The sequence below is a fragment of the Hyla sarda genome, chromosome 8 (assembly GCF_029499605.1).
Source record: "Hyla sarda isolate aHylSar1 chromosome 8, aHylSar1.hap1, whole genome shotgun sequence".
Classification (NCBI taxonomy): domain Eukaryota; kingdom Metazoa; phylum Chordata; class Amphibia; order Anura; family Hylidae; genus Hyla; species Hyla sarda.
The window spans coordinates 142,735,807-142,755,380 of NC_079196.1; the positions used below are offsets into that span (position 1 = coordinate 142,735,807).

At 42.8% G+C, this 19,574-nt stretch overlaps 1 protein-coding gene across 3 annotated transcripts in view; it reads left to right on the forward strand.

Annotated features, from left to right (window-relative positions):
* Positions 1 to 309: 309 nt before the first annotated feature.
* HECW2 (HECT, C2 and WW domain containing E3 ubiquitin protein ligase 2) overlaps positions 310 to 19,574 on the forward strand; it is a 660,271-nt gene continuing 641,006 nt past the window's right edge. Inside the window, exon 1 of one of the 3 annotated variants that reach the window (XM_056536055.1) lies at positions 310 to 681. The gene's annotated coding sequence lies outside the window, so the exon portion shown is untranslated. Of the gene's footprint in view, positions 682 to 778; positions 821 to 19,574 lie in introns of those variants that run through there. The other 2 variants (XM_056536058.1, XM_056536057.1) reach the window with 2 other exon arrangements.

Sequence of the window (19,574 nt, forward strand, 5' to 3'; positions counted from 1 at the left end):
AATGGCTGGAAAAACCCTTTGCTTCTTTCTCCCCCATTTCCGCGCAAAAAGGAAAAAAAAAAATTCTGCGTGAATTACTCTTGAATTATTCAGTGTGAACATAACCTCCTGGCCCTGTATCACCCAGGTACCCCTCGCCCTCCAGAGCATGGTTCCTCACACAGTTTGTCTATGAGGGAGGTAAGGCTGTGTTATGTACACAGTGGAGGGAGGGAGGGGCTCTGCGGACCCCCAGGGGTGTATGTAAGCTTTCTGCGGGTGACAGGGCGGAGAGCAGCCCCCGGGAACAGATGAGAGGTCTGTAAACGTTTACTACATAGTATATAACACGTTACGGCTCCTGCTCCCGGGACCCCGGAGTACGCTACACTGAGCCGCCAGCCAATAACCTGAGGAGAGATGTCAGCCAATGCGGGAGAGGAGCTGGCGGCCAATCACAGGGCTCCTTACAGGCGAGCAACCACTGCACATAATTCCCTGTCAGAGCCATTAGGATGCTGCCGAGGAGCCCAGTGACTCAGGAATCGGGCACATTGATTCTTCCACCTGAACCCCCTTTGTGTGTGGATATAGATGCTCTATACGTTCGGTAGGGAGGAGCCCGCCCGACCGCACATCTGCTGGGAGCTGCGGAGTGCTGACCGTGCAGCTGTGGACGTGCTCATTGTACAGGAGCGATAGGTATGTGCCCAGCATCTCATACCAGGCAGTGCCATGCATTATTTATCATAGTGCTCCTCATCATATGCCCCCCTCACAAGCTATACCCTTGTGTGACATCTGATGGATGGCGGCTCTGTACCCTAACAACTACCATGAGGTACATATGTCATAATTGTAATTGGTGATGTGGATTCTTGTGACTGTAAATTGGAAAATCTGGAAGCGATGACATCAAGTTACTGAGAAATAGATCTCATGTTTTTCATCGTCTCAGCCGCGGAAAGCGTGTAAAATATGCGCCAGTGATTTGTACCATCTGTTCAGCACGTTCACTCCCAGTCACTGGTGACCCATGGATATAGTGGTGCTGACTGTATAGGAAGACTTTGTTTATTGGCAGGAAATGGGGAAAACCCCTGTAGCAGTGGAAACGTGTGGCCCGAGCGTATGACGCCGACTGTGACAGGGTCGTAGTGAAGGGATTTCCCACCAGTCTGTTGTGACGTGGATGTAACAGCGAGGAGAGTGGCCACTCATGTGGGGAGACCAGACAGGAGCCCCCCCCCCCCCCCCACTATTATAAAAAGACTGGTGGGAAACCTTAAATGGCAATGATGGTTGTGGTAGAGTACACTGGCTGCTTGTGAGGGCTACAGCCTTTCAGCAATACTGTGAGCCCTCCACTTACAATGGCCTCAACTTACAATAGTTTCAACATACAATGGTCTTTTCTGCACCATTGTAACTTGAAACCAGACTCAACATACAATGTTATGGAATCTGCGAAACATGTCAATAACTGGAAGAACTGACCAATCAGAATGGACATTTCACTGGTAAAACCCCTGTATTACTGAAGTGTATGGACTGGCTGTCTGTTAGCGCCCCCTACAGTACAGGGAGGAACTACATGTTCTGTACTACTCTTTACCTGTGCCAGGGTTAGCTGCTCCTTTGGACACCAGGTGGGGACAGATCCAAGTTACTTTTTTAGGACACTATGTTTACTGTATAGGACCCTGAAGAAGCTCCTGTCCTCTAAATAGACCAGCGTTTCCCAACCAGGGTGCCTTCAGCTGTTGCAAAACTACAACTCCCAGCATGCCCAGACAGCCGAAGGCTGTCCGGGCATGCTGGGAGTTGTAGTTTTGCAACAGCTGGAGGCACCCTGGTTGGGGAAACACTGACATAGACAGTGATTTACGACTTCCAGCAGATCTTTCTTACGTTTATGTGTAAGGACTTGCTTTATCTGTATTAGTTATCTACTTATTTTTCTTTAATTCTCACTTTTTCCTATTTTTGGATGACATTTATGGGGCTTCAGAACCAATTACCAGGTTTCCATAGAGTTAAGGTCTTAACATACAATGGTCATCCTGGAACCAATTAATATTGTAACTTGAGGGACCACTGTACTGTGATATGGTCAAATGCTAGTGAATTATTTTATTTATTTTTACATCTTTAAAGACAAAATATTATTACTCATGTGTCATTTATTGGGGCATATTTACTAATATTGGCAGAACAGTGTGCCATCTCTTTTATCTTACAATCCTGCATCTAAGCCAACATTTGCATGGAGTTTGCCCGTCCCCAGTGTTTGAACATGTTTATTCCAGGGATTCTTGGTTATTTTCACAGTGCACAGTCCCGTACTTTGTAATAGACATCACCTTAATACACAGTCAACATGAGACTGTAGCAAACATTGTCCTCAGCTGCCTTTTCTTGCATGTATAGCATGTGACTGCTGAAGCAAGGTCATGTGAGCAATGTACATGACATCATTTTACATTGCCTGGCTGGGGGTGCTAGATAATTAGGGAATTTAACCTCTTAAGTACCCAGCCCATTTTCACCTTAAGGACCCGGCCATTTTTTGCACATCTGACCCCTGTCATTTTAAGCATTAATAACTCTGGGATGCTTTTACTTTTCATTCTGATTCCGAGATTGTTTTTTCGTGACATATTGTACTTTATGTTAGTGGTAAATTTCGTAGATAATTTCATCATTTCTTGGTGAAATATTCCCAAATTGTATGAAAAATATTAACATTTTCAATTTGTTTTAACTTTTAAGCTCTCTGCTTATAAGGAAAATGGACATCCCAAATAAATTATATATTGAATCACAAATACAATATATCTACTTTATGTTTGCATCATAAAATTGATGAGTTTTTACTTTTGGAAGACACCAGAGGGCTTCAAAGTTCAGCAGCAATTTTCCAATTTGTCACAAAATTTTCAAAATCACAATTTTCAGGGACCAGTTCAGTTTTGAAGTGTATTTGAAGAGCCTTCGTATTAGAAATACCCCACAAATGACCCCATTATAAAAACTGCACCCCTCAAAATATTCAAAATGACATTCAGTAAGTGTGTTAACCCTTTAGGTGTTTCACAGGAATAGCAGCAAAGTGAAGGAGAAAATTCAAAATCTTCATTTTTTACACTCTCATGTTCTTGTAGACCCAGTTTTTGAATTTTTACAAGGGGTAAAAGGTGAGAAATCACCCTAAAATTTGTAACCCAATTTCTCTCAAGTAAGGAAATGCCTCATGTGTATGTAAAGTGTTCTGCGGGTGCACTAGAAGGCTCAGAAGGGAAGGAGTGACAATGGGATTTTGGAGAGTGAGTTTCTCTGAAATTGTTTTTTGGGGGCATGTCACATTTAGGAAGCCGCCATGGTGCCAGAACAGCAAAAATAAATAAATAAATACATGGAATACTATTTTGTAACTCCATCTCTTCTGAGTATGGAAATACCTCATGTGGACATCAAGTGCACTGCGGACGTACTACAATGCTCAGAAGAGAAGCGCCATTGAGCTTTTGGAGAGAGAATTTGGTTGGAATAGAAGTCGGGGGCCATGTACATGTACAAAGCCCCCCGTGGTGCCAGAACAGTGGAGTCACATTTGGCTGAATTTTACTGAAATGTTTTTTGGGGGGAATGTCACATTTAGAAAGCCCCTATGGTGCCAGAACACCAAAAAAAAAATCGCATACTATTTTGGGAACTACACCCTTCAAGGAACGTAACATAGAGTATAGTGAGCCTTAACACCCCACAGGTGTTTGACTACTTTTCGTTAAAATTGGATGTGTAAATTAAATTTTTTTTTCCATTAAAATGCAGTTTTCCCCCCAAATTTTACATTTTTACAAGGGGTAATAGGAGAAAATGTCCCCCAAAATTTGTAACCCCATTTCTTCTGAGTATGGAAATACACCATGTGTGGACGTAAAGTGCTCTACTGGCGCACTACAATGCTCAGAAAAGAAGGAGCGCCATTGAGCTTTTGGAGAGAGAATTTGGTTGGAATAGAAGTTGGGGGGCCTTGTGCATTTACAAAGCCCCCCATGGTGCCAGAACAGTGGACCCCCCAAATGTTACCCCATTTTGGAAACTACACCCTTCACAGAATTTAATAAGGGGTGCAGTGAGTATTTACACCCCTCTGGCGTTTGACAGGTCTTAGGAACAGTGGGCTGAGCAAATGAAAAATTACATTTTTCATTTTCATGGACCACTCTTCCAAAAATCTGTCAGACACCTGTGGGGCGTAAATGCTCACTGCACCCCTTATTACATTACGTGAGGGGTTTAGTTTCCAAAACGGGGTCATATGCGGGGGGGGGTCCATTGTTCTGGCACTATGGGGGCTTTGTAAACACACGTGGCCTTCAATTCTGGACAAATTTTCTCGCCAAAAGCCCAGTGGCGCTCCTTCTCTTTTGAGCATTGTAGCTCGTCCGCAGAGCACTTTACATCCAGACATGGGGTATGTTCTTTTTGGGAGGCTTTTTTTCCCTATTTTCCCTTATAAAAATGAAAAATGTAGGGTAACACCAGCATTTTAGTAACATTATTTTTTTTTTTTTTCGTTTTCCCATCCAGCTTTAATGAAAATTCGACAAACACCTGTGGGGTGTTAAGGCTCACTATACCCCTTTTTATGTTCCGTGAGGGGTGTCGTTTCCAAAATGGGGTCACATGTGGGTATTTATTTTTTTGCATTTGTCAGAACCGCTGTAAAATCAGCCATTCCTGTTCAAATCGCCAATTAGGGCTTCAAATGTACATAGTGCACTCTCACTCCTGAGCTTTGTTGTGCGTCCGCAGAGCATTTTACGCCCACATATGGGGTACTTACGTACTCAGGAGAAATTGTGGGGGGGGGGGTCTTCCCCCCCCCCCCCCCCCCCTTTTACCTCTTTTGAAAATAAAAATTATGGGGCAACACCATCAAGTTAGTGTAAACATTTTTTTTTTTTTTTTTTTTTTTTTTTTTTACACTAACTGGCTGGTGTAGACCCAAACTTTTCCTTTTCATAACGGTTAAAAGGAAAAAAAAAGCCTCCCAAAAATTGTAAAGGATTTTCTACCGAGTACGGCAATACCCCATATCTGGCCCTAAACTGTTTCCTTGGAATACTACAGGGCTCCAAATGGAGAGTGCACCCCAAACAGGGTGCCTCCAGCTTTTGCTAAACTCCCAGCATGCCTGGACAGTCAGTGGCTGCAACAGCTTGAGGCTCCGTTTTGGAAACTCTGCCGTTCAATACATCTTTCATTTATATGGGGGGGGGGCAGTGTAAGGAGGTGTATATGTAATGTTTTACCCTTTATTATGTGGTAGTGTAGTGTTTTTAGGGTACATTCACACAGGCGGGGGTTTACGGCGAGTTTCCCGCTAGGAGTTTGCGCTGCGGTGGAAAATTTGCCTCAGCTCAAACTTGAAGCAGGAAACTCGCTGTAAACTCGTCCGTGTGAATGTACCCTGTACATTCACATGGAGGGGGGGCAAACCTCCAGCTGTTGCATAACTACAACTCCCAACATGCATTGACAGACCGTGCATGCTGGGAGTTGTACTTTTGCAACAGCTGGAGGCAAACTGTTTGGAAAGCCTTCAGTTAAGTTCTATTCAGCATTTTCCAACCAGTGTGCCTCCAACTGTTGCAAAACTACAACTCCCAGCATGTACTGATCTCCGAAGGGCATGCTGGGAGATGTAGTTGTACAACAGCTGGAGGTACGCAACTTCAACTCCCAGCATGGCGAGACAGCTGTGTGGGCATGCTGGGAGTTGTAGTTTTGCAAGATCTAGAGGGCCACATTTTAAAGATCACTGCACAGTGATCTCCAAACTGTAGCCCTCCAGCTGTTGCAAAACTACAAATCCTAGCATGCCCACACAGCAAACGGCTGCCTGGGCATGCTGGGAGTTGTAGTTTTGCAACATCTGGAGGGCTACAGTTTAGAGACCACTGTATAGTGATCTCAAACTTTAGCCCTCCAGATGTTGCTAGGCAACTTACCGACTTCCGTAGTCTGCAGCAGGGAGCCAGCTGCATTTCATCACTGCCCCCTGCCGCCGTCGATCGTGGCCTCCACCGATGGTAAGTGGACCTCCGGCGCCAGTTACAGGACAGTTCCCTCGTTCTACTGTGGTTGGGCAAAACGGGGGAACCGAACTTAACCCCCATCTGCTATCGGTCAGTTGCTTCTGACCGACCAATAGCAGGGATAGGAGGGGTGGCACCCCTGCCACCTTACTCCTATCCCTTCAGGGGGATTGTGGGTGTATTGGACACTCCCAATCCCCCTTATTTTCCCCCGTATGACCCGTAATCGCCGCAGATCACCATTGGGCATTTGCACGGGTTGCCTGCTGATAGATATCAGCAGTCACCCCTGTCCGGTCCCCTCCTGGTGCGGGATGGGGACCGAAATTCCCACAGGCGTACAGGTATGCCCTGGGTCCTTAACCCCTTAAGGACCAGGCCATTTTATACCTTAAGGACCGGAGCGTTTTTTGCAATTCTGACCACTGTCACTTTAAACATTAATAACTCTGGAATGCTTTTAGTTATCATTCTGATTCCGAGATTGTTTTTTCGTGACATATTCTACTTTAACTTAGTGGTAAAATTTTATGGTAACTTGCATCCTTTCTTGGTGAAAAATCCCAAAATTTGATGAAAAAAATGAAAATTTTGCATTTTTCTAACTTTGAAGCTCTCTGCTTGTAAGGAAAATGGATATTCAAAATATATTTTTTTGGGGTTCACATATACAATATGTCTACTTTATGTTTGCATCATAAAATTTATGAGTTTTTACTTTTGGAAGACACCAGAGGGCTTCAAAGTTCAGTAGCAATTTTGAAATTTTTCACAAAATTTTCAAACTCACTATTTTTCAGGGACCAGTTCAGTTTTGAAGTGGATTTGAAGGGTCTTCATATTAGAAATACCCCATAAAAGACCCCATTATAAAAACTACACCCCCTAAAGTATTCAAAAAAACATTCAGTAAGTGTATTAACCCTTTAGGTGTTTCACAGGAATAGCAGCAAAGTGAAGGAGAAAATTCAAAATCTTCATTTTTTACACTCGCATGTTCTTGTAGACCCAATTTTTGAATTTTTGCAAGGGATAAAAAGGAGAAAATCTTTACTTGTATTTGAAACCCAATTTCTCTCGAGTAAGCACATACCTCATATGTCTATGTTAATTGTTCGGCGGGCGCAGTAGAGGGCTCAGAAGGGAAGGAGCGACAAATGGTTTTTGGGGGGCATGCCGCATTTAGGAAGCCCCTATGGTGCCAGGACAGCAAAAAAAAAAAACACATGGCATACCATTTTGGAAACTAGACCCCTCAGGGAACGTAACAAGGAATAAAGTGAGCCTTAATACCCCACAGGTGTTTCACGACTTTTGCATATGTAAAAAAATTTACAAAAATTTCAATAAAATGTGTGCTTCCCCCCCCCCCCAAATTTCACATTTTTGCAAGGGTTAATAGCAGAAAATAGCCCCCAAAATTTGTAACCCCATCTCTTCTGAGTATGGAGGTACCCCATAAGTTGACATGAAGTGCACTATGGGCGAACTACAATGCTCAGAAGAGAAGGAGTCATATTTGGCTTTTTGAGAGCAAATTTTGCTCGGGGGCATGTCGCATTTAGGAAGCCCCTATGGTGCCAGAACAGCAAAATAACCCCCACATGGCATACCATTTTGGAAACTAGACCCCTTGAGGAACGTAACAAGGGGTACAGTGAGCATTTACCCCCCCCACTGGTGTCTGTCAGATCTTTGGAACAGTGGGCTGTACAAAATTTTTAATTTGCGCAGCCCACTGTTCCAAAGATCTGTCAGACACCAGTGGGGTGTAAATTCTCACTGCACCCCTCATTACATTCCGTGAGGGGTGTAGTTTCCGAAATGGGGTCACATGTGTTTTTTTTTTTTTTTTTTTTGCGTTTGTCAAAACCGCTGTAACAATCAGCCACCCCTGTGCAAATCACCTCAAATGTACATGGTGCACTCTCCCTTCTGAGCCTTGTTGTGCGCCCCCAGAGCACTTTGCGCCCACATATGGGGTATCTCCGTAGTCGTGAGAAGTTGCATTACAAATTGTGGGGGGCTTTTTTCCCTTTTACCTCTTGTTAAAATGAAAAGTATAGGGCAACACCAGCATGTTAGTGTAAAAAATTTTTTTTTTTACACTAACATGCTGGTGTAGACCCCAATTTCACCTTTTCATAAGGGGTGAAAGGAGAAAAAGCCCCCCAAAATTTGTAAGGCAATTTCTCCCGAGTACGGCGATACCCCATATGTGACCCTAAACTGTTGCCTTGAAATACGACAGGGCTCCGAAGTGAGAGCGCCATGTGCATTTGAGGCCTGAATTAGGGATTTGCATTGGGGTGGACATAGGGGTATTCTACGCCAGTGATTCCCAAACAGGGTGCCTCCAGCTGTTGCAAAACTCCCAGCATGCTTGGACAGTCAACGGCTGTCCGGTATTACTGGGAGTTGTTGTTTTGCAACAGCTGGAGGCTCCATTTTGAAAACAGTGGCGTACCAGACGTTTTTCATTTTTATTGGGGAGGGGAGGGGGGCTGTGTAGGGGTATGTGTATATGTAGTGTTTTTTACTTTTTATTTTATTTTGTGTTAGTGTAGTGTAGTGTTTTTAGGGTACAGTCACACGGGCATTCACAAGGGGGGGACCTCCAGCTGTTGCAAAACTACAACTCCCAGCATGCACAGTCTATCAGTGCATACTGGTAGTTATAGTTTTGCAACAGCTGGAGGCACACGGCTTGTGAAACACTGAGTTAGGAAACAGACAATGTTTCCCAACCAGTGTGCCTCCTGTTGTTGCAAAAACCACAACTCCCAAACATTCTCAGGCATGCTGGGAGTAGTAGTTCGGCAACATCTTTAGAGCCAGATGTTGCCGAACTACAACTCCCAGCATGCTTGGAGTTGTAGTTTGCAACATCTGGAGGACTACAGTTTGCAGACCACTAATACAGTGGTTCCCAATCTGTGCCCTTCCAGATGTTGCAAAACTACAACTCCCAGTATGCTAAAACTGTCCAGGCATGCTGGGAGTTGTAGTTCTGCAACATCTGAAGGGCCAGATGTTACAGAACTACAACTCCCAGCATGCCTGGACAGTAAGGGCATGCTGAGAATGTGTAGTTTTGCAACATCTGGAAGGGCACAGTGGTCTCCAAACTGTGGACCTCCAGATGTTGCAAAACTGCAACTCCCAGCATGCCCAGACGCCAAGGGCTGTCTGGGCATGCTGGGAGTTGTAGTATATAGGGTCCCAATACAGCAATGCATGTCGCTTTACGGCGACGTGCATTGCTGTAAAGGGCCCGACCGCGGCTGAAGATCTACTCACCTGTCGCCGCCGCCATCTTCCTCGCCGGGATCCGGGTCTTCAGGGACGAGGTAAGTACCGGGGCCGGTCCCCAGCACTCCCCCGTCCCCCGCCGCGTCCTCCGGTCTTCCTCCCGTCCTCTCCGGACTTCAAGGGTCCGGGCAGGACGGGAGGGAAGTAACCGCCCCCCCTCCTGCGATTGGTCGGTTAACTAACCGACAGATCGCAGGGAATAGGAGGAGGTGGCAGGTTTGCCACCTCGCTCCTAGTCTTCAGCATGGTTCTGGCTGTCTGTGACAGCCAGGATCATGCGAAATTACCGGGCGGTCGGGTCCCAGAGACCCGATCAGCCCGGTATCGCCGCAGATTGCAAGGGCGATTTCCCTTGCGATTTGCGGCGATCGCCGACATGGGGGGGCATACATGGCCCCCCTCGGCGTTTGCCCTGGATCCCTGCTGAAGGATTTCAGCAGGGATCCGCTTCCGATCTCCGCCGGGTGAGACCGGGAAAAGACATGACGTATGCATACGTCATGGGTCCTTAAGACCCAGGGTGTGATGACGTATGCATACGTCATGGGTCCTGAAGAGGTTAAATGGGCACTCTCATAAAAAAATTTTTTGCTATTGCACTCCTTATGGTAAATGAAAAATATTTCTAATATACTTTGTTTAAAAAAAAAAATGAAGTTTTCTATGTTTTATTTGTGCTTAAAAAAGCTCAAGAACACATTTTCCCCCAACTCATACACAGACTTTGGACCAAAGTCCAAACACAGGAAGTGCCGTCTGGAGTGCTTTATGTGTGAGAGGAGCTATGCTTGGATGAGGCTGGACCCCCCCCCCCCCAGCACTCCAGGCGGCACTTTCTGTGTTTGGACTTAGGTCCAAAGTCTGTGTATGAGTTGGGGGAAAATGTGCTCTTGAGCTTTTTTAAGCACAAATAAAACATAGAAAACTTCACTTTTTTAAACAAAGTATAATAGAAATATTTTTTTATTTACCATAAGGAGTGCATTAGCCAACATTTTTTTAATGAGAGTGCCCATTTAAGGACCAGAGCATTTTTTGACCACTGTCACTTTAAGCATTAATAACTCTGGGATGCTTTTACTTATGAATTTGATTCCGAGATCTTATTTATTTATTTTTTTCCCTTCTTTAACATGTTGGTAAATTTTTGTCGATAGGTGGATCATTTCTTGGTGAAAAATTAAAAAATTTCATGAAAAATATGAAAATGTTTGCATTTTTCTAACTTTGAAACTCTCTGCTTGTAAGGAAAATAGACATTCCAAATAAATTATATATTGATTCACATATACAATATGTCTACTTTATGTTTGCATCATAAAGTTGACATGTTTTTACATTTGGAAGACATCAGAGGGCTTCAAAAATCAGCAGCAATATTCCAATTTTTCACAAAATTTTCAAAATCTGAATTTTACAGGGACCTGAAGTAGATTTGAGAGTCCTTCATATTAGAAATACCCCATTATAAAAACTGCACCCCTCAAAGTATTAAATGTAAAAAATACATGCTCACCCCTCCAATAGATAGGGACTCTGCGGCAGCAGCAGCGTAGATAAGAGTGGAAGCTCAGAAAGAAACACTAGAGCCGGGACTCCAGATGCAGCAGTTCCAAGGAAATGAAGGCGGGTATCCGGGCTCCCAGACAGTTAAAATCCAACTTTAATGAAAAAACCTGTGTAAAATCATACAGGTGAAAAAATTGTGACGCAAAGAAAAATAAAAGCACAAACGAAACGCCAACGCGTTTCAACCTGTCAACAGGTCTTATTCATGGCTCATACACCTAACACACTGTTCTCTCTCTATATCTATATCTATATCTATATATATATATATACATACATACATACATACATACATACATACATACATACATATATATATATACACAAAAAGGCACGTGACTTCCTATCCAACAGTTACGCCCCTGGGATGATGTCAGAATTATATTCAAATTAATGAACACCTGGTGAACACAAATGAAAAGGCATATGTAAGCCAGGCAGATTAAAGGTATACGTTGCTATGTATATGGTATGTGACATGAATCGTCGATAGCATGATTGCATCTCTGTGCCAAAAAACAAATATGTAAGGCATATATCACCTACAGTGAAATAAAAAGCAACATTGCTGAAAAAACGCAGCAAAACCATTCTCCTAAGAAGTATTCCCAGAAGGACATCTGTTGCTGAATGTGTAATATAAATCATTAATAATGAAACTATATTTCATACCACAAAAATATAAGGCGTATATCAACTTCAATGGAAATATTAAACAGAATTATTAAAAAACGCAACATCCATTTTCCAGAAAAATTCTCTCAGAAAAGCATGGGAGAAAACGCACAATGTGCGTTTTCTCCTATGCTTTTCTGAGAGAATTTTTCTGGAAAATGGATGTTGCGTTCGCGTTTCCTTTGTGCTTTTATTTTTCGTTGCTTCACTATTTTTTTTTTTCACCTGTATGATTTTACAGTTTTTTTTTTCGTTAAAGTTGGATTTTAACTGTCTGGGAGCCGGATACCCGCCTTCATTTCCTTGGAACCCCTCAAAATATACAAGATGACATTCAGAAAGTTTGTTAACCCTTTAGGTGTTTCACAGGAATAGCAGGAAAGTGAAGGAGAAATTTCAAAATCTCCTCAATTTTTTTACACTAAACCCAGTTTTTTATTTTTACAAGGGTTAAAAGAGAAAAAGCCTAACCCCCCCCCCCTCCCCCACCCCCGCAGAACACTTTACATCCACATATGGGGTATTTATATACTCAGAAGAAATGGTGTTAGAAATTAGGGGGGCTTTTTTCCTATTACCCCTTGTGAAAATGAAATAACACCAGCATTTTAGTGAAAACATTTTAATTTTTCATTTTCACGTCCTACTTTTACAAAAATTCTTCAAACACCGGTGGGGTGTTAAAGAGGCACTGTCATTGTTAAAAACATTTCATATATTGCAGGACTTATTATAATATGACATTTCACAATATACACCTGTTAAATTATTTTTTTTTATTTTCACCTGAAATTCAAGCTCTAAATAGCCACCACTAGGGGTCGCCTGTCTTTTAGCCAGACAGACTAGTTTAGATTTTACAGCATACTGGATACCGGCCATAAAGCATACCGGTATCCAGTATAGGAGATTTCTATTGTGTATGCAAAACTACAGATAAAGGATGTGTGGACATGCTGGGAGCTGTAGTTTTAAAACAGCTGGAGGCAACACTGCTCTAACACAGTTGTTTACAAACATTTCAGCTTCAGTTGTTATTAAACTACAACTCCCAGCATGCTGAAATAGTCAAAGCTTTCTCAGACTCCTGAATGACAAAGAAGTTGATCAGACATTCAGGAGTCTGTGAAAGACGAATGACACACATAGTGACAGCTATGCTGATTAGCATCCAGCTTTACTAGAAGAAGATAAAACAGATAGAACATGTATTGATAAAAATGCTGTACTTTTATCTAAAAAAATCCTTGCACTAATTTTATAAAGATCTATTCTTATATTTATACATTTTATCCTGTTATGAATTCACCATAATGTCTTCTGATTACTGCAGGCAAGCTCAAAGTATCTTCCTCTGACAGCAGCAGAACAGCACAACAGCAGATAAATGCTTATATCTCTGGATATATAGGTCAGAGACACGTAAAATTTATATGCACATGATCAGGATTGGGTAACGTATCATTTCATTTTTTTTTTTTTTTTGCACTATGACAGGTACGCTTTAATGCTCTCTATACCTCTTGTTACGTTACGTGAGGGGTGTAGTTGTGTGGTTTCCAAAATGGGATCACTTTTTTTTTTTTTTTTTCTTTTTGCATTTTATGTCAGAACCGCTGTAACAATCAGCCACCCCTGTGCAAATCAGCTCATGGCGCTCTCACTCCTGAGCCTTGTTGTGTGCCCGCAGAGCATTTTATGTCCACATATTGGGTATTTTCGTACTTAGAAGAAATTGTGTTACAAATTTTGGGGGTCCTTTCTTTTTTTTTTTTTTTCCCTCCTTTTACCTCTTGTGAAAATGAAAAGTATGGGGCAATACCAGCATGTTAGTGTAAAAAACTAAATTATTTTTACAATAACATGCTGGAGTAGACCCCAGCTTTTCCTTTTTATAAGGGGTAAAAGGATAAAAAGACCCTCAAAATGTGTTAGGCAATTTCTTAATTTGTTAGGCAAGTACGGAGATGCCCTATACTGTTGCCTTGAAATACGACAGTGCTCCGAAGTGGAAAGAGAGCGCCATGTGCATTTGAGGCCTAAATTAGGGATGGACCCGGATGCAAGAATTACACTTATGGCAGTGTTTCCCAAACGGGGTGCCTCCAGCTGTTGCAAAACTACCAGCATGCCTGGACAGTCAATGGCTGTCCGGCAATACTGGAAGTTGTTGTTTTGCAACAGCTGGAGGCTCTGCTTTGGAAACAGTGCCGTACCAGATGTTTTTCATTTTTATGGGGGGGGGGGAAGAGTATCTGTGTAGGGGTATGTGTATATGTAGTGTTTTACTTTTTATTTAGTGTAGTGTTTTTAGGGTACATTCACATGGGCGGGGGTTCACAGCGAGTTTCCCATTGAGCTGCAGGGGTGAATTTGCTGCATCTCAAACATGTAGTTTTGCAACATCTTGAGGGCTACAGTTTGGACACCACTGTGCAGTGTTCTTCAAACTGTGCCCTTTCACATGTTGCAAAACTACAACTCCCAACATGCCTGAACATGTCTGGGCATTCTGAGGGTTGAAGTTTTGCAACATCTGGAAGGACACAGTTTGGAGACCGCTGCACAGTGGCCTTTGGCTGTCTGGGCATGCTGGGAGTTTTAGTTTTAAAACTCCTTAAAGCAGCAGTGAAGATCACTTTACAGCGATCTTCACTGCTGCCTCTGACGTCGCCGCCACTGCCTCCTCTTGCCTCCTCTTGCTTGCGCCTCCTTTTTGCCACCGGTCTTCGCGTGTCATCAGGTAACTGCCGCCGGTCTCCCCCCCCCCCCCGCACCATCGCTATTTTCCGGGCGATCGGGTCACCAGAGACCCGATCAGCCCGGAAAAGACGTGATTTGCCAATCAGAATTGATCGCCGACATGGAGGTTTTTTACAGGGTGCCTGCTGAATGATTTCAGGTACAGGTACGCCCTTGGTCATTAAGTACCAGGACGTCAGGGCGTACTTGTACGCCCTTGGTCCTTAAGGGGTTGTCTAATGATTGTGGAGGGGGACTGACCGCTGGAAGGGGACCCTGGCTCCTGGTGAGAGCTCGTGCCGTCTACACCAATAATTTGTATGGGAGCACCAGAGATACCTGAGTCCAGCACTTATGCATCTCTGGCGCTCCCATACAAATGAGTGCTGGAGATCGCGGGAGAGTAGGAGATAAAATAATTTTCACTGGTCAACCCCTGTATCTGTAGATTGTAAGCCTGCATTCCGACATACCGGTGAATGCATTTGGCTGAAACTATCATCTCATGCTTTTACCAATTGCTGTCCAATGTTGTTGATAATCCTGGTTACATTGCGTGCCCATTGGGGACATGGTTTCGGCTACATAAGTTTAAAAATGCAGCCTTATGATTAGTGATCAGATGAATTGCAAAGTCATTCCTTGCCATGAAAAATAAAATAGAAAACCCCCATTTCCACAGAATTTCATCCCTGCTATAAAATGACCTAGTAACATAATTTTAGTGATCTTCACATAAACTTAGGAGAAAATGTTAACCTGGACAAGGCAGCTGATATCACTCTCTCATGCTGATTAAATTACGATAGCAGAATGGTTGCCTTAACCCCTTAAGGACTCAGCCCATTTTGGCCTTAAGGACTCAGACAATTTAATTTTTACGTTTTCATTTTTTCCTCCTCGCCTTCTAAAAATCATAACTCTTTTATATTTTCATCCACAGACTAGTATGAGGGCTTGTTTTTTGCGCGACCAGTTGTCCTTTGTAATGACATCACTCATTATATCATAAAATGTATGACGCAACCAAAAAACACTATTTTTGTGGGGAAATTAAAACGAAAAACGCAATTTTGCTAATTTTGGAAGGTTTTGTTTTCACGCCGTACAATTTCTGGTAAAAATGACGTGTGTTCTTTATTCTGAGGGTCAATACGATTAAAATGATACCCATTATTATATACTTTTATATTATTGTTGTGCTTAAAAAAAATCACAAACTTTTTAACCAAATTAGTACGTTTATAATCCCTTTATTTTGATGACCTATAACTTTTTTATTTTTCCGTATAAGCGGCGGTATGGGGGCTCATTTTTTGCGCCATGATCTGTACTTTTTTTTTATACCACATTTGCATATAAAAAACTTTTAATACATTTTTTATAATTTTTTTTTTAATAAAATGTATTAAAAAAGTAGGAATTTTGGACTTTTTAAATTTTTTTTCGTTCACGCCGTTCACCGTACGGGATCATTAACATTTTATTTTAATAGTTCGGACATTTACGCACGCGGCGATACCAAATATGTCTATAAAAAATGTTTTTTACGCTTTTTGGGGGTAAAATAGGAAAAAACGGACGTTTTACTTTTTTATTGGGGGAGGGGATTTTTCACTTTTTTTTTACTTTTACTTTTACATTTTTTTACATTTTTTTTTAGACTTGAATAGTCCCCATAGGGGACTATTCATAGCAATACCATGATTGCTAATACTGATCTGTTCTATGTATAGGACATAGAACAGATCAGTATTATCGGTCATCTCCTGCTCTGGTCTGCTCGATCACAGACCAGAGCAGAAGACGCCGGGAGCCGCACGGAGGAAGGTGAGGGGACCTCCGTGCGGCGTTATGAATGATCGGATCCCCGCAGCAGCGCTGCGGGCGATCCGATCGTTCATTTTAATCGCGAACTGCCGCAGATGCCGGGATCTGTATTGATCCCGGCACCTGAGGGGTTAATGGCGGACGCCCGCGAGATCGCGGGCGTCGGCCATTGCCGGCAGGTCCCTGGCTGCGATGAGCAGCCGGGATCAGCCGCGCATGACACGGGCATCGCTCCGATGCCCGCGGTTATGCTTAGGACGTAAATGTACGTCCTGGTGCGTTAAGTACCACCTCACCAGGACGTACATTTACGTCCTGCGTCCTTAAGGGGTTAAAGGGGTATTCCGGGCAAAAACATCTTATCCCCTATCGAAAGGATAGGGGATAAGATGTCTGATCGTGGGGGGCCTGCCGCTGGGACCCCCGCGATCTCCCTGCAGCAGCTTGCATTCAATGCGTAGCTGCGTCTGCAGTTTCGGAAACCGTCGGGCTTCCGGAACGTCACGCCACGCCCCCTCCATTCATTTCTATGGGACGGGGCGTAATGGCCGCAACGCCAACTCCCATAGACATGAATGGAGGGGGCTTGGCGTGATGTCACGTCTCTGTTTAGGAAGCCCGGCGGTTTCCGAAACTGCAGATGCAGCTACTCATAAAGGGGGCTACTTAGCCCTATCCTTTCGATAGGGGATAAGATGTTTTTGCCCGGAATACCCCTTTAAAAGGGGATGGTGCTTGAAATTATAGTCTACTTTTGATAACCATGTTTACTTTCAAGAAAACGTGCAGTCATCATTGCTTTACAGGCAATGATATTGCTGCTTGTAAGATTGACCCTAACCTAAACCGATTATTTGTAGGATCATCAAGAACTTCTATGAGAGAAATTCACTTGCTGTTAAGAAGGCTTTAGGCTAAGTTTCTACTTGTTTTTGTCCTGCGTTTTTTGGTTTGAAAAAAATACCTGGAAAAATGGCAGTGCAATTTCCTGTGTCAGGCGGTTTTTTAATTTGTGTGGAAATTGCACCTTGGCAGTTTTTTTTGGTACCCAAAATTTGTTGGGTACCAAAAAAAAAAAAAAATGCAGTAGTGATGGAAAAAAATTTAACAAAATTGATATATTTTATAACAAAATTTTAATTCATTGTTAATAAAGTGTGTGTTTCACTTTTTTTTCTCAATTTTTATAGGTAGTACCACTACTCCCAGCATGGAGCACACTGCTCCATGCTGGGAGCTGTAGTACCTGCATTAATAGACAGATCGCAGCGAGTGTAATTTCTGACACCTGTTGCTATCTGTCTATTAATGCAGGTACTACAGCTCCCAGCATTGAGCAGAGTGTGCTCCATGTTGGGAGTAGTAGTACCTGCAGTTAAGAAAATATCACAGTGGATGTCACTCCTGACACCCACTGTGATCCTCCTGTATAATGTATAGATGCGGACGGCCACTCTTCTATGGTCCCTTGCACTGACTTATATATACACCTATTCATATTTCCTGCAGAGAGCTGTGATTGGGGAATATAAAAAAGGCGTATATATACGGCAGTGCAGGGGACCATAGAAGAGCAGCTGGCCGCATCTATACATTATACAGGAGGATCGCAATCGGGCAATCTGTCAATTTGTACAGGTACTACTACTCCCATCATGGAACAGTGTGTTCCATGCTGGAAGTAGTAGTACTACTTAAAAAAATTACGAAAAAAAAGTGAAAAACATACACACACTACATTTTAAAGGGGTACTCCAGTGAAAAACTTTTTTTTTTTTTTTTTTTTTATATCAACTGGTGCCAGAAAGTTAAACAGATTTGTAAATTACTTCTATTAAAAAATCTTAATCCTTCCAGAACTTATTAGCTGCTGAATACTACAGTGGAAATTATTTTCCGTTTGAAACACAGAGCTGTCTGCTGACATCATGAGCACATTGCTCTCTGCTGACATCTCTGTCCATTTTAGGAACTGTCCAGAGTAGAAGAAAATCCCCATAGCAAACATATGCTGCTCTGGACAGAGATGTCAGCAGAGAGCACTGTGCCCATGATGTCAGCAGACAGCCCTGTGTTTCAAAAAGAAAAGAATTTCCGTTGTAGTATTCAGCAGCTAATGAGTACTGGAAGGATTTTTTTTAATAGAAGTAATTTACAAATCGGTTTAACTTTCTGGCACCAGTTAATTTAAAGAAAAAAAAGAAAAAAAAAAAGTTTTCCACCGGAGTACCCCACCACATGTGACCCCCATTTTGGAAACTACACCTCTCACAGAATTTAATAACTGTTCCAAAGATCTGTCAAACGCCAGTGGGGTGTAAATGCTCACCGCACCCCTTATTACATTCTGTGAGGGGTGTAGTTTACAAAATGGGGTCACATGTGGTGGGGTTTCTGCTGTTCTGGCATCATGGGAGGTTTGTAAATGTACATGGCCCCCGACTTCATTTCCAGCAAAATTTTATCTCCAAAAAGTCCAATGGCGCTCCTTCTGTTCTGAGACCTGTAGTGCGCCAGCAGAGCACTTAACATCCACATATGGGGTGTTTTCTAAACCGGGAGGAATTGGGCTTCAAATTGTGGGGTCCATTCATAGACATGAATGGAGGGGGCGTGGCATGACGTCACGTCCCCAGTCCCGGAAACCCAGAGGTTTCCGAAACTGGAGACGCAGCTCGGGTGCGGGTGCTGCAGGGAGATCGCGGTGGGGGTAATTTATGGGGTATTTATCACAGAAAGGCCCCTCAAATCCAGTTCAAACTTAACAGGTCCCTGGAAAATTAATGAAATTTTCATGAAAATTTTGAAAATTGCTGCTCTAATGTCTTCTAAAAGTAAAAGTAGGTCAATTTTATGATGCCAACATAAAGTAGACATATTGTATTTGTGAATCAATATACATTTTTTTTTTTTTTTTTTTTTTTTTTGGAGTATCCATTTTCCTTACAAGCAGAGAGTTTCAAAGTTAGAAAAATGCTAAATTTTCTAAATTTTCATGAAATTTGGGGATTTTTCACCAAGAAAGGATGCAAGTAACGACCAAAATTTACCGCTATGTTAAAGTAGAATATGTCACGAAAAAACAATCTCGGAATCAGAATAATCTGTGAAAGCATCCCAGAGTTATTAATACATAAAGTGACAGTGGTCAGAATTGCAAAAAAGGGCTCAGTCCTTAAAGGGATACTCTGGCGCTCCGGGTCTGATTACTGTCAAACACGGGGCCGGAGCGTTGTGACGTCAAGGCTCCGCCCCACTGTGACGTCACGCTCTGCCCCCCCTCAATGCAAGCCTTCACGCTCCCTCCCATACAGCTGTCACGCCCCCTCCCATAGGCTTGCATTGAGGGGCGGAGCTTGA